The sequence below is a fragment of the Drosophila arizonae genome, chromosome 2 (genome assembly GCF_054131065.1).
Source record: "Drosophila arizonae isolate 15081-1271.41 chromosome 2, UAZ_ARI_1.0, whole genome shotgun sequence".
NCBI lineage: Eukaryota > Metazoa > Arthropoda > Insecta > Diptera > Drosophilidae > Drosophila > Drosophila arizonae.
The window spans coordinates 33,044,707-33,060,327 of record NC_142922.1 but is presented as its reverse complement, the minus strand read 5'-3'; the positions used below and the strand labels follow the sequence as shown (position 1 = coordinate 33,060,327).

The 15,621-nt window shown below is 40.6% G+C and overlaps 1 protein-coding gene across 2 annotated transcripts in view; it reads right to left on the bottom strand.

The window, feature by feature from the left end:
* The window catches only part of E2f1 (E2F transcription factor 1), a 38,100-nt gene that overhangs the window by 19,755 nt on the left and 2,724 nt on the right, over positions 1–15,621 (bottom strand). The gene's annotated exons all lie outside the window — the stretch shown is intronic.

The following is a 15,621-nucleotide window of genomic DNA, read 5'->3' as shown; positions in this document are numbered from 1 at the left end:
GGTGCGAGTACATTCATGACATATGTATATGTGTCTGTATGTATGTATACATATGTATGTATATGTATATACAAATATGTATACATTATATTTGTGTACACACACTCATACATTCATACATACATACATACATGTACATGCAAGACAAGGTTCTCAGCTTCAGGTTTGAGGCCCGATAGGTAGAGGCAACGCTCGGCTTCTTAACAAACTCCGTTCGTTGCGCTTTTGTTTTTCCATTCACTAAAATTCCAGGAAATTTCGTAGATCAGTAAATCTCGGAGCACGCTGTGCGCTCACTCACTCACTCGCGCTCTGTCGCTCTCTCTTATTTTCTATCTTACTATCTCGTTCTCTTTCTGTCTCTGTCTCTGATCAGCTGCAATTAGCCCAACTAAAGCTCCTTCTAGTGGAGCGTGGGAGCTTCCGAGCGGATGTGAGAAACCCTTTTGCGCTTAGATTATGTCCCTACCGAGTTAGGGACAACTAACTACACGATACGAAAAAGCATATGAAGTACTGCAGGTCTACGGCAAGGCCCAACAGCTGTCCCGAATGTGCGCCGAGAAAAATTGAGGAAAAGTGGAAAAGGTAGAAGACGGAATTGTTATCGCCGCGTGCGCACCTGGACCTGGCCCTCGCCGTGGCTTGGCAAAAAGTGCGTGCGGCGAGCGCATTGAGAAGCACCCTTAAGAATGGAAAACCAAATGGTAGCCAAGCACCCTCCTCCATGGCCTATGCAATGCACCGAAGAGTGGTCTGCGTCTGCGTTTGCGTCTGTTCCCCTGAAGGCAACACTTCAGACGTTTCTCCCTCTCTTCCTCTCTCGCGTCTGTCGCCTGCTCCAGTAGAAAAGTGGAACGAACCCGCCGCACGGAGACGCAACAATGTAACATACACACACATATACACACGCTCACGCTTACGCACAAGCATACTGACTCACTTATACTCTCACTCACACACACGCACAAATGCCTCATGTTGATCGCTATAGCCTATTGTTGTATACCCTACACTTAGGAATGATTCGCCCGATACACTTATCTTAAAAATAATATTTTCAGTTGGTTCAGGATATTAAGATAAAATGTGTATGTATGTAGGCTCTGGCAGAGAAGGAAATAAGAATTATTTTTAGTTATATAATAATAATAGTTTGAATACCCTGTTTATGCATCCAAATTCGGAATGGGCTTTCAGATGGTGAATGATTTCAATGCTTTCAATGACATCAGCTCAGTAATATGTACATATATAAGCGAAAAATTGAATAGCTCGGCTCTCGCTAAATAATATTTTGAAGTGAGCTGTTCGTATTGTTCTTCCTTTGGAATACAATTGGAGTCCAAAAGAATAAATTTGATATACATACGAATTTGTTATTAACAATTCAGTGCATATCTGCCACGCCCACTGCTGTCTCTTACATACATATGTACATACATATATGAAAAGGAATTATACTTACACGGATAGAGTATATATATATAGACTAGATGGATCTCTTTCTCTCTCTCTCTCTCTCCCTCTCCCTCTCTCTATCTTTCTGCGTCTCTCTCGTATACACTGCGTTTTAGTGTTAGAATATATATGATTATATATATATTTTTTTTTATTTTTATTTTTTTTTTTTTTGCTGTTGCTCTTGTTCTTGATGTTGTGCATTGGGATTCCTACATATCAACAGGAAGTGGAAATGGAAGTGGTTTTATTGCAGAAAAAATTTGTAATGGGAACGTCAGCAATGCCTATGGCTGCCTCTGCCTCCCTGTCTGTCTCTCGCGTTGACGATGATGAAGTGGTGCGCGACACAGTGGGACATGGAGGCCAAATGGTTAATTTGATTAGCTCTCAAGTTGAGCTCATGGCGACAGCCTCACTGGATCTCATTGTGGCCCCTTTTTGGATCGAGTAACGGAATGTCTTGCTCATGTAGGTGCTTCACTTTAGACAATAATTATCAACTAGTTGAATATTAGTGAAAGGAAAATTACTCTAAGACACTGTGCTCGAATTTAATATTAGAGATTTGTGATTAGCAAAGGACAATTGATTAGGCCATCTACCAATTGTGCTAGTTGTTGTGCTTCAGTCACTTAGATATATGTATGTGCTGAATATTTCAAATCGTCGAATTGCGCCACTGTGCTGCAGTTAGGCTCAGGCCGCGTCCACGACGAGCTCAAAGTTCAAAAAGCAAGCATTGACATGTGCGAAAGACCGACAGCGATGACAGCGGCCGCCCCTACGGCAAGCCGAGGCAAGGGTGACCATACAAAGGGTGACCATGTCCCACTGCAGAGGGCTGAGAGCTACGGCTACGGCTGGGCCACTGAGCTAATAATTAAAGTAAAGCAGCAACCCCTAATTCTCATCGTTCTATATGGGGTGAAAAATACGCTTTATATTGTAAATTTATATGTACATTCATCTCTATATATATATATTTTTATTTTTGCGCGACTTGTAAAAAGTGCATTGTAAATTAGAGCAGAGAAAACGTATATGAAGAGGGTTTATTTGCCCTCTCTGTTGTTGCTGTTATTTGCAATTACAGCTACGCAAATTTTTGTTGTAGCTGTGTAGGAATGGGCATTTAAAAAAACAGCTGGCATCTCGCATTTCTCTGCTGATCCCCAGGCAAGATCCTGTCTAAGCTAAGCGCGTGTCAAGAAATATGTAAAACGAGAACGGGAAGAACAGATTACAGCGGAGCCTCCCAAATGTCGCCAATGCCTAACGTCAAGGCAAAAAAAAAAAAAAAATGTTTACCATCATAATAAGTAGACTGGGGACTACAGATAGCCCTACTCTCTTTTTCCTGATTAGAAATACATGCACATATTTTATGGTGTCTGCAACGCCCATTCTGCGTATTTTTAACAAAATATTCAAGGGGATCGGATATTGAATGATATATTCTAACGAGTATGTTTTAGTAATGTTTTCATTATTTTACAGTTTTGGATACCGCTTTTATTGAATACATATATACATATTTCTTTATTTGTGTTATCGGTGCAATGCGTTAGGTAAGGCGACATTCTGCCGCCCCTAGCTGAATAGCAGTCGCTAAAATATGCAATTACATGCGTGAGATTAGAAACAAAATGAGAGCGGGATGGTTCGCTGATTTCCTAGGTAGAGACCGGAAAAGCGTTAAGCCTTTGGGCAGGACACGCGAGTGCAGGATGTGAGAATCATCGGAGCAGAGCAAATCCCTAGGCATGCCCCGACCCGCCCCTTTACATTTACGGGATTAATTAACATTAGGCTTATGGCATCCGAAATCTGGATCACCTCATGCATAATGCACGAGTTTAGATAGCGTCTGGGAAGTAGCGCTCGCTTGTCAACTGAGCGTCAAAGCAAATTGTAGGCATTGATTCGTTCGAGAACTGCGCTTCTGCCCATAAATAAGCACTCGGACTACAAGTAGAACCAGTTCAACAGTTTCTGTGGCTGTGACATTTGTTAGCCAAACACAGCTGACATCACAGGGCTCACAGAGAACCAGTAATAGCGACTGCATGATATCCGACTGAGAAGTTTACTCTAATCGATCCATTTACGTTTCTTCAATGTAATCACGTTACGATTTTCTACCGATTTTTATTTTGGAAAAAATAGCACACGTCAGGTTCCAAGAACAACATTCCTCCCTCTAGGCCCAGGCCAGAGAGAAAAAGTCTTTGATGTTGACCTTAGATGTAAGACTTTCGAAGATTCAAGTAATTAATCTAGCTTCTAAGATAATTACGAGGGCATACTAGACGCCTCGGCACAGTAGCTCAGAACAGAAATATTGAACATCCTTGCGATCCAGTTTGAATGCATCACCATATATCATGTATGGTAGGTGCTATAATGTTTGCTTAATTGATTTGCCTTCATTTTATTTGTCTATCGAAGCACTTGGCGAAGGGACTTCTGAAATAGGTTTTCATAGCCAAGCCCTTATTCAAATGGGGCAATTGATCATAACAGAAATGCAGAATTACAATGCATAATTTAGCTTAAGAGTTAGCTTGTTCTTGCATATATTAAAGGCGAAGAGTTCGTTAGTTGTAAAGGAAAACTATATTCAAGTTGAAGTGTTGCAACAGGAATTCAGCAGAGACTTGTTCCTTGTTTGCCTCCCTTGCCGCGCTTGCTCCAGTTTGTGGGCCAGAAACCTAAGTCAACAGAAACTTATTTTAAAGATCTGGGGGCAAAATATTACTCAGGTACCCAAGCTCGAACAGAACAAAGTTGTCAAATCGAACAGAAAGGCCATAAGGCAAACGAGGCGTGGCTGCAAGAGCAGAAGGAGGAGGTGGAGGATCGGGACTCGATATGGGAATATGGGCGTTTGGTGTTAGCAGAAAAAAAAGAAGGCATGTGAAAGACATTTATGACTATGAAGCGAAAGCGAGGTAGAGCATTGCCCGTCTGGCTGCTGGGGATTTTAAAAACGCCAGCGACTTATGCTGTCTGCCTCTGCAGCGGCGAAACCTGATTTGATGGCGCAAGAGTTTAAAGGGCTCGATTACGAACGAGAGAGCCACAACGACAACGAAAGCGACAGCGAGGATGGGGATGAGGATGAGGATGAGGATGACGCTGAGGCTGGGAACGAGGACGAAGACTGTGAAAGGTGAAGAACTGTCTGGCTCTGTCTGACACTCTGTGTGTGTGTGTCCGCCTGGGTGTGTGTGCGGCTACCACATGTTGCACACACTGTGAGAATGAATTTAATTAAAGAACAATTTTTGCTCGCATTTGCAAATGCTGAGCGCCGAGACCAATGCAGCGCCAGGCCTAGTGCCAAAGTCTAGTCTATGCACAGTGCTTCGCAAACAGAGATTATCGCATCGTAGTGAATGAAGATCGTGGTAAGTGAAACCGTACGGTACGACGGTAGCGCTAACAACAAGTATTTGAGCATTATCATCGGAGCAATTGCTCACATAATTAAGGGTCAGAGTTTCATGATAAGCCAAAACGGACGGGCACAAATGCGATATCATCATGATTGTTTTGCTATTTGGGGAAAGTTGCTTGGCAATCTAATGGATGCTAGGTTTACAACTTACTTATTTTGGTCGGCTTTATATTGATTCTACCGATCGACTAAGACATAAAGCAATTCTTCCCGGGTTAGGTGTGTTTCTAAACCATTTTATATTCAAAATAGCTCCCGCTTGAGGATATGTCTGGTTTCGGGAGCATTTGAGAACTGAATAAATATTAATTAGTAAACGAATCAAATTTGTATCGTTAAGCAATCTAAGCAATCTGCATACATATATCGTTAAGTATCTATCAAAATTTTATGATGATTTCAGCCCCGTTTATCCAACATCCATTTAAGACATATTTGTACCTCGCTCTCCACTCGATGCATTCTTCAGCCTCTATGCACTGTGCGATGCGTTTTCGCGTAGTCTGGCAACAATGCCAATTAAATCACATTTCAGTGGCACATTAAAATGCAATAAATGTGTGTGTGTGTATATGTGTGTGTTGCATATGTGAGATGCGGCAGCAGCAATGGGACTGCCATTGGAGCGTTCAAAATATTTCATGCCCCGGTTAATGGCAGAACCCCCTCTGCTACCATCTGCCCCGCCTCCTGCACTCTACAATAATCGGCAATAGCTGCTGTCCTTTTGCACATGCTCCAAAAACTACGCGGAGATGTTGAAAGCCCGATAAGCAGGCCACCAATGCCAGTGCCAGTGGCTTAACTCAAGAACAAGTAAGAAAAGTCGGGCTACCCGACTAGGAGATACCGCCTCATCTGAATTATGAATAAACTCGTCTATGAACTTATAAACAACACCTCTACCAACACCGCCACTTCAGGTTTGTGAAGAAACGAAACACAAGAGAGTTGTGATCAGGATATGATCTACTTTCTGTTCTATCGAACTATATCATATTCAATGAAAACGGATAAATCGATCAGCTCGTCGCTCTGATCAGGCGTATTTATTAGTTTCACCATCTGCCACGCCTTCTTCTGCCAGTGATATACGTCTTAAGTAAACCATTCTACCCTGAATTCACATTTTCAATCGGTTCAGGGTATATAAGCTCATCGACGGGACGGCACGGGGGCGGGTGAGGGAAAATGGTGCCTCACCACATTGCATATTGCTCCCATTGCATTTTCAGCATAAGTTGGCGTAATTTTAGTGCCCCGGCTACTGACATGTTTTTTTTTTGTTTTTTGTTTTGGTTTTGGTCTTGACTGCTGCACTCGTGGCGTCTCTTTGTTTCTCTCCCCCTCCCTCTCTGTCCCTATCTTCGTTCTCTGTGTGTGGTGTCCACTTGCAACATTTCGAGCCATTCGCCAGTTGCCAGTTGAAAGTTGCTGTTCGAGCGCGTGAAACTCGTGATATTGAGCTAGCCATGAATTATGGTGGGGAATATTGAACAGTCTCAAGGCTGTCCTTGCCTCACTCTCACACCCACCCCCACCCCCACCCCGCCAACGCCGCAGGCAGCCCAATCAACAGCTGACGCTGGTCGAGCATGAGCGCGAGCTTGCCAGTTAATCGGCAATAATAAATTGATCAAGACGGGAGTGCCAGGCTAGTCGCTACCATAAGCTATCCAAATACAGCTCTACTAGCTAGAATCTTCTTAGTTATATTTAAAATATATTATGTTTGAATATATATCGGAACGGATAGGGAATCCCAACAATGTAGACTTTATGAAATGATCAGAAAAGATCGATTAATGTCTGCATTCTATATGTAATCTTTGCAATCATATACATCGCAGATGTCAATTATTCATTTCTAGTTCTTATACATAAAATGGAGCATTTATCCATGCTAATTACAGAGACGAGTTTCACTTTAAATATGTAAACATATTTTTTCCGTCCATTTTGTAAAATAAAATGCAGACACATGCTCACAGCGATAGACCTATAGCTAGGCAGACAAGGGGTTTTCATTAATTTAAAAAAGCTGTTTCATTTATCTGCCTATTGGGACGATGTATCACGTCAATCAAAAGCCTTTAATCTATTTTAAAAATGAATGTTTTTCGATTAATTGTTATAACAGCTCTAGGCTGGAGTATGATCTATGCTATATGAACTTATTTATGTTTAACAGATTTTCCTATTCTATTGTTAGATATGTTATGTAATTAGCACCGTTATGTAGGAGCACCTGTCGGCTCACTTTCTCTCTCTCTTCCCCTCTCTTTGCACTGTTGGAGGCTAAGAGCTTACAAATTCCTTACTCTGCGATCAACTTTCCAGCTTAAGTGCGGCTCGCGTCCTGACCGCCACAGTGGTGTCCAATTGCAGAAGGGGAGCACCAAGAGCCCCGGCTACTGCAGCAACAATGACGACAAACCGCAAATGAAATATTTCTGGTATTGCAAATGAAATAAATGAAGTTAAGCCAATTTGAGGCTAAGCCCCAAAAAGGAATTCATTATTTTGCACAGCAGCAAAAAAGCGAAGAAGAAGCAGATGTAACAGCATAAGTAGAGAAAACAAGTAAGAATGCAGCTGTCGGGGATGACCGGTTGAATAATACTCGTTTACGGTTAAATCTCTTTAAGAATGAATATTCAAAAATGTGCACATGGATGTATGTACATACATATTTTAAATTTCCAGTCTCAGGCATCGATATGTGTGTAAAACGAGGATAATATCGTCTCATAATAGAGCTGAAATGTTGTCTATGCTTACGAAGAGGTGACGAAAAAGCCAATATACCCTTTAAAGTTCTTGAGCGAGTTTTAAGACGCGTGTCTTGCTTGCGTGTCCTGGGCCTTTGCCTGGGTCTCAAATGTGGAATTTTGCGCAACCGCAGTAATGCGACAAAGGCAACAATAGCTGTAAAGCCAGTCAGCGAATTATTACGAATCAGGCAACAAGGCAGAACCCACAATAAACTGACACAGAGCCAAGCAGGCAAGACAGATAATGTGAAAGACGTCACAACATAAACAGTAAAATGAAAAATTAATTGGACGGAGGCTTTCAATGTTACTAGCTCTATTATCTAGTCACACAAAGTTCGATAAAGTGGGAAACCACTAAATATATTCCAATTCGCACAGCATTACCCCAGTATGAATATATGTAGTAAAAGTAGAACCGATTCTAACATCACAATCAAACAACTTCTATTTGATAACAGTTTCACAAAAGCTCGGCGTGCACGTCAATGTTGCTGCTGACGTCGCTTTCGCTGTCGTTGTCGCAGTCGATGTCGCCATCACCTTGGGCTTCTCTGCCAACGTCGTCGTCGTTGTCGCCGCTGTCGTCGGGCAACTCCAAAAGGGCCACCGAAACGTAAACAACAAAAGCCAAGGGAAGAAGAAACAGCAGGAGCAGCAGGAGCTGCAGTGGACGATATAGCAGAAGAGGGAAAGGAATGCAGCCGACGGCGACGGCGGCTACATGAAAAAATAAAAACATCAACCGAGAAGCAAAAAATAAGAAAACATTATATAGCCGAATTGTGCATACCCTTCATATGATATTTTGCTGGGTCGAGTTATTTAATAAAGTGTTTACTCCGGTCATTTTTATATAAATATAATAAATAAATCAAATTAAATTAATCTTTTATTTTAAATTTAAAAACAGCATTTACAGATTTTTAATTATTTCTTACGAAAACAATCAGTAAAGGAATATATCATTCGCATATGCATGAGCAAGGTTTTTGTTGTTATAGAGTTTTTGTTGTAAACAGAATGTTGCTTGAAGGATGCAAGGGCATTGTGAGCAAGAGTGAGATGCAGAAGCTGTAGGTAAAAGCGTGTCTGGATTGCCGGCTTGGCGCTGCGCTCTGCCCTGAGATGATGTTCAAAATTCCATTGAAATCGTTTGAAAATTGAGCCAGGACTGCCCTGTGTATTGGACGGTGGTTCGCAGGGCGGCGGGATGGAAGGCTGGCGGGACGGCGGGTAAGTCATCGTCTACCAACATAATAAATATGCGTCGAGAGTTTCGCTTGTGGTGGCTCGCTGGGGCTCTTTCTTTGCTGTTACATTTGTTGTAATCGCTGTACAATGTACACACACACGCTCGTTAAATGTGTAAAAATAACAACGCAAATGAGTTGCAGTTTAGCAATAAAGTAAAACGCAAACGGATGCGCGACGTTTGCCAGTTGCTGGTTCTCCACGCAGGACCGAGGACCGGCACCCACACAATAAACACGAATGAACTTACTCACGCGCAGTCACACACACACACACACACACACACACACTATCTGTCTGAGACATTGTTTCTCTGCATGCTCCCGCCGAAACCGCAATACTTTTTGCAGGTAATAGTAAGACGGTATTGCGGCAACAGTAAAGCTCGATAGAAAAAGAGAGAGAAAAGTGTCAGATTAGAAAGAGACTCAAAAAATAGCGGCGCAGACCAATGGACTGTCCTGTCAGACGAACGACAATAACAACAACTACATAAATGGCAACAAAGAGAAAGAGCGCGCACGAAAACGAAAGAGAGTAGCCGGCAAAACAACAAAACATCCGGCAAGTGCCAAAGCATAGCAAGCGCCACACACAGACAGCAGCACCAACACAAGCAGCACACGCATATATACAGTGGCTGCTGAGACTGCGCTGCTCATGAGAGCGATGCGCAAAACAAGTTGAAAGAAATAAGAGTGCTCCAGTTGGGAGTGCCCGACTAGAATATACCATAAACAATTTGTCGAAAATAAGCAAATAGATTAGTTATTAATAATCAAATAAGTTAAAAATAATTTACTGCAAATGATATAATATATGCCTAAATATTCTTTAGCAAAGACAGGCGGACATGACTAGATCTACTCAGGGCATCGCCCTGATCAGGAATATATGTACATATATACTTTATATATATGCTTGCTACATATGAAAATACATTTGAGCAAAAACATTATACCCGATATTCACAATATCAATGGACCCGTTGAGGGTATATAAAATCAGGAACAACAACAGCAAGTGCTTCACAACTGCTATCTTTCTCTTCCTTGCTGTCTGCCTCTTATTATACCCTGAACCCATTGAAAATGGGAAATCAGGGTATAATGGTTTTGTTGAAATGTATGTAACAGGCAGAAGGAGGCGTGGCAGACCCCACAAAGTATATATATTCTTGATCAGGGCGACGAGCTGAGTCGATTTAGCCCTGTCCGTCTGTCTGTCTGTCCGTCTGTCCGTCTGTCCGTCTGTCCGTATGTTTGAACGCGTCGATTTCCGAAGATATAAGAGCTAGAGACTTGAATTTTTTTTTAAAATGACCGTATATACAGCGCGGACGTCGAGTTTGCTTTTAAAATTCGATAAATCATCCCGTTATGTTTTTATCGAGTAAAAACATTCAAGTTCAAATCAGGTGCCTCTATATCTAATTGTGAATGATTTTTCTTTTTTCAAATTTCTCAAATATTCAATATAATATGTAGATCATATGCTGAAAGTTTCATTAAATTCCGTTCAGTCAAAAATTAATAAAAAATAATCAAATATTTGGCCAATTAACAAACGCACGTGCAGCAGCTACAACAAATACATCACATCAGCTGTTAGTTTCGTTTAGTTTTTTAGTAGATGGCGCTGCAGCAGTGAATCTATTTGAGTTTTGCCAGCGCCACCAGCAGGAGTGGGGTGGCCTAGTGTGTTAGGTGCATGACGCTCGATCAAGAAGTCGCGGTTCGAATCCCGATCGGTGCAACACTGATGTTTTTTTTTTTTAATTGTTTCAAAATATTTTTATATTTTCATAAATACGTTTTCTATTTAATTTATATTTTTAAATACACCGAAATTGAAATTTTAACTATACTTTATGTGCGTTTTTAATAGTTTGGTTATTCTAGCAGATTCTTAGAATCACATCAGCAGTTAGTTTCATTTAGTTTTGGTAGATGGCGCTGCAGCAGTGAATCTATTTGAGTTTTGCCAGCACTACTAGCAGGAGTGAGGTGGCCTAGTGTGTTAGCAGCATGACGCTCGACCGAGGAGTCGCGGTTCGAATCCCGGTCGATGCAACTGATGTTAATTTTTTTTTAATTATTTCAAAATATTTTTATATTTTATTAAATGAGTTTGGTATTTTATTTATATTTTTAAATACATCGAAATTGAAATTTCAGCCATACTAAATGAGCATTTTTATTTGTTGGGTTCAGGGTAGTATCTAGTCGAGCACTCTCGACTAGAGTTTTCTTACTTGTTCTTTATGGATTTTATGCATGGGCCTCTGTGTGGAAGAGCAGCTCAGCAGGAGCGAGGACAGAGATGGCACGAGTAACGTTGGCCAACGCAGCAAAATTTCATGAATGGAATTTGTAAATTTTCTTTTCATTTGCAACGCTGCGCTGTGATTGCTGTTGTTGTTGTTGTTGTTGTTGCTGCTGCTGCTGCAGCGCTAATCATGTGCACCGCATCGGGAGAGAAACAGACCCAAAGCAAGTGGGGCAGACGTCGAGCTGAGGGCGCGCCAACCATAATAATAACAATCATGCTGCAATAATGCCGGCTGAAACGTGTTTTGTGGGGCTCACAGGTCTCCATTCGTGGACCTCTTTCGCAACTGTGCAACGAACGCTCTTGCATAGAATATGAAAATCCATCGAATCACAACATATTGCGACATACTCGCGTCTGCTAATCGGGAAACCTTCAAAAGCGAATCATACAAGATTTAATGTGATTTTAATGTTGTCGACTCCATGGACCATCCACCTCACTAAAAATTAATTATAGCACAGCTAAATTTCCACGATGATCTTGACAGCTTAACAAACTGTCTGACAGAAACAGTGTGTTTAATAAGAGGGTTTACCTTTTATTTAGCATCAATACAAAAAAGATAATCGGGAGTTAAAAAAATTTAAATATAAATGTATATACCTATTATATAAACTTTTGAAAAATCTAAAGGGTTGTCGTATAATTGATGAAATCGTACTGGTTATTATTCTTCGATATGGAATATACAATATATACTGTTATATATAGTACGAACTTACATTTAAATTTACGGTTTATGATATACACGACATGCATGTATGTCTGGGCGTTGGCCCCAAACCAAACTAGATATTTGAAGTTTGACTATTTGAAGATACATACATAAAATATAATGAATGAGTTAGAAATACTTTAATTGGAGAGCGCCGGGAAAATTGTATTGCCTTGGCCGAAATAGAACAGTTAGTTTACTGCAAATTGCTTTACTTTAATGTACAGTTGATTATTTAACTCAAGCGCACAAAATTATTGCTCCTATGTAGAAGTGCATACCATATCATATCATTCATATTATGAAGCGGCCGGTTTGAGAAACTACAGCTGTTCTTAAATTACAAGAGGTACAAATTATCAATACGAGAGATTCCATCAATATGAGACAAGGCAATGTTTAATTACAAAACAACAACAAAACAGAAGGTAAGCGATGAAAGATGCTGTAAGGAAACAAAGAGAGAAGAGAAGAAGACGAAATAGGAAACAGGCGAAAGGCGAACGGCAGCTGTTGGCCAAAAGGAAAAATTAGGCTGAGGGTCAGAAGCAGGTGTGTATGTATCGGGCATAAGTTATGAGCACATACGAATCATAGAATATGGAGGATTAGAATATATACAGAAGCAGAAGCATCCTGAGAGCAAGAGAGCAAGCGCTAAGAGGGGACGCCAAAGACAGTAAAACCAGATAATATCAACAGCAACTTTCGTTCGCATAAATAAATAAAGCATGGAACTATTCTAATTGTAGCAAGGAATACCAGAGATAGAATTTCGCTAAGCTAATATACTTCTTTCACTATGTTGACGCTTATAAAAATCTGTTTGCTTACTAGGGTCTCCTTTATTCAAAGATGATGCAAAATTTTGGAAACAGCAGCTGCCATGAAAAGTGAAAAGTTAAAGAAAGGACATCGACGGCTCGACGACTTCTTGCGTTATATCTGGCACACATTGTCCCATTGTTATAATGTTACATGAAAGAAAATATATCGTCGAACCCAGCAGCTGGTCATTACAAATCGGAGCAGCTGTGTGCCAAAAGAAAAACAAGCAGATGAAGAAAACTGCGTAACTGTCTCATAAATTTGCAATCGCAATCGATTCGCACATCTTTTTTCCCAGGTAGAATAATCCATAGTTCCATATGCATGCAATTAGATCTGAAACTCATTACTTTCTAGGCTGTGTTGCCGCTGTGGCAGATATGTATGTTGCTTGCCTTTTTGGAGAAGGTTTATCGAATCATTTTCATGTAATTAGAGTTGCGGTAGTTTCTAGTTCTGTCCATAAAAATGTCATGACTGATATTTAGTAATTGAAAATTATGATAAGACTTTATAATGGATATTCATAACTCATTCGATAATCTATTTTGTTAGGCGTGGCTTAAATATCACAACCCTCTTCTTCTTTTTCACGTAATGAATGCAGAGATTTTGTATCTCCCCAAGTTGTCAAAAAACATCTTAGAAAAATCTGGAAATTTGCGGCTTGAGAGACATAGTTACATATGGTGGTTAAAAGATCCATCTAGAAGACTATGAGTGCGGAGTTCAGGGTATATCTTAGTCGGGCACTCCTCGGTAGAGCATTTTACTTGTTTCTTTCTTTCCAATTATACCTGTTCTTCTATATTAGCAATTCGCTATTATTAACATTTTTTTTTATTATTAACGTTTCTACGATGAGGAATTCTGACTTATCTCAATCTGTAAGCTAGAGGCCATCAAGTTCTTGTAAAAGACATCTATTTAGATCTTTTTGTCTCTAATTCTCTGGTTTTTGCTTAAGTTCATGTTGAACTTCGTTGAACTTTCGAGGCGGTCAGCAGCGAAGCGAGATCCTCTGCCGCTCTCGCTTATCACAAAGGCGGGGCGGGGGTCAGGGGAATCAAAGGCGTGCTTTATAAATAGTTTAAACATCCGCTTTACGCCTCAACACCGTTGGATGACACATATATGTATGAACGAATTTTTGTTTATTTATTTGTTATTTATGTATATGTATGTGTGTACATAAATAATAATAACGATTAATCATTTTATCAATGAAGTGTGATGTTGCAAAAAAAAAAAAATAATAATAATAAGAAATTAAGTTTAGCAATGTCACTAATCGAGGGAGATAGAAAGAGAGAGACGACGCCAGTATGACCCAATTGATGGAAGTATGTATGTTATGGAGTTCTGATCTTGTTGTGGCTCCTGCTGCCGGCAGTATCAGCGTCAACATCATTCAGTGACGACATTACCCACAGCGGCGCGAGCAAGAACAAATGAGTTATCATATAACGGTCCTCTCCTGTCTGATTCTGACCCACCCTCTGCAACGTCTGGCTGCTTTCTCTCTCTCTCTCTCACTGCCGTCTGGCGTTTGCCCTCTCCCCTCCTCCCACCTTCTTTGTCGCGTCTGTTACTGGCTGCAGCCTGCAGCAGGAAACCGATGTTGTTGTGAGCAGCGCTGCTGACGGCGCACAAATACTTTTTGCTCCAATTTGCACGCACCAACAACTACAACAACAACAACAACGACAACAACAACAACAGCAGCAGCAGCAGCAGCAACAACAACAAAGTCGCGACAGTCATAAGCTCCTCTATGCGTGTGTGTGTGTGAGAGTTGTCAGGCGTTTGTTTGTATGGACACAGCACTCTTAAATTCCATATTCCACATTGCTTATGCGACAAACGCAGCAAAAGTAAAACCAACAACAATAAAAGTAAAGCAACAATGATGGCAATGCTGCTGGGTTGAGTTTTGCGTCGCGTTCTCTCTTGTTGCTTTCGCGCATTTTAAAAATAGCCAGGCCAGCGCGCAACTGCGAACAACAGAAACGCCAAAGCAAGTGTATAAGTTTTGAAGCACACAGCAACTGACATACCCTATATTTCAATTTAACATTTTTTTAGAAAGGTGGAGAATCTTTATGAAAACGCAGATAATGTAACATAATTTCACTTTAAGACAACTAAAATCGTAAAAAAAAAGGTTAATTCTTTTTGTTTTAATATGCACAAATTTTTCTAACTTTGCTTTTCTTATTGATTGTCCAGTGTATAGAAAAAACATGTCCTTTTCACGCACTCCAAATGCATATAGCATACTTTTAGGGTGCAATATGAATCCTGAAAAAGAGAGTTCATTCCTAATCTATAAAGGCATTTGAAAGTGAGCCAAGCATAGGTCGCATGCAGCTAGGAATGTGCTATGCTCGATCGGAAGGGTATCGTTCGCAGAAGCAACGAGCAAAAAGAAGAAGAAACCAACAACAGAAGACAACAAAAACATTAATGAAATCGTTTTTAACTCGTTTCGCTCAAGTATTTTCATGCGTTTTGTTGTGGGGGACTTGAATCTCGCTCTGCTGTGGCCTCTCTCGCCGTGCTTAGTGTTTCGCTCATCTGAGTTTCGCCGCAGCTTGCTTATAAAAAGTGCAACAACAAACACCGAATACCTACATACATACATACATATGAGCGAATACATGCATGTACGCTATGTGATATATAATATAAATGATAAAAACAAACTCGATACGATCGACACGACACGACGACCCAACAGCAGCAACAACAACAAACAGCAGCGAGAGACTACAGTTTAAAAAAGCTCAAAA